The following is a 710-nucleotide window of genomic DNA, read 5'->3' on the forward strand; positions in this document are numbered from 1 at the left end:
AACCCTTTCCTATTTTATGTGAGAAAATTGAGGCCTAGAGAGGAGAGGTCACTTGGGCAAGTTCACCAGCTAGTTAGTAAAGAAACCCTGACTATTCTGTGAAAGTCTTAAAGACTGGATCCGTGTGTGTTCAGTGTCAAATGTACAAATTACCTGTTCTTTGATTCTGTGATCTTATAGTGCAATCAGGCTGGAAGTGACAGGAAAAGACTTTTAAATTACTTTTTTCTCCCACCTGAGTCCCCCACCTCCTAGTCACCCTTGTCCTGCATTTTAATTGTACAAAGCCTCACTTTATTTTTAAAATATTTTATTTTAATTTATTTGGCTCCATCTTCGTTGCAGCACATGGAATCTTTGATCTTCGTTGTGCATGCAGGATCTCTTTTTTTTTTTAGTTGCAGCATATATGATCTAGTCACTCTTAAAGGAAATCAACCCTGAATACTCACTGAAAGGACTGATGCTGACACTGAAGCTTCAGTCCTTTGGCCAGCTAATCTGAAGAGCCGACTCTTTGGAAAAGATCCTGATGCTGGGAAAGGATGAAGGCAAAAGGATGAGTTAACGACAGAGGATGAGATGGTTGGATGGCATCACTGATTCAGTGAATATGAACTTGGGAAAACGCCGGGAGATGGTGAGGGATTAGGGAAGCCTGAGGTGCTGCAGTTCATCAGGTGGCAAAGAGTTGGACTAGACTTGGGGAA

The sequence above is a fragment of the Bison bison genome, unplaced genomic scaffold (genome assembly GCF_000754665.1).
Source record: "Bison bison bison isolate TAMUID 2011002044 unplaced genomic scaffold, Bison_UMD1.0 scf7180017864020, whole genome shotgun sequence".
NCBI lineage: Eukaryota > Metazoa > Chordata > Mammalia > Artiodactyla > Bovidae > Bison > Bison bison.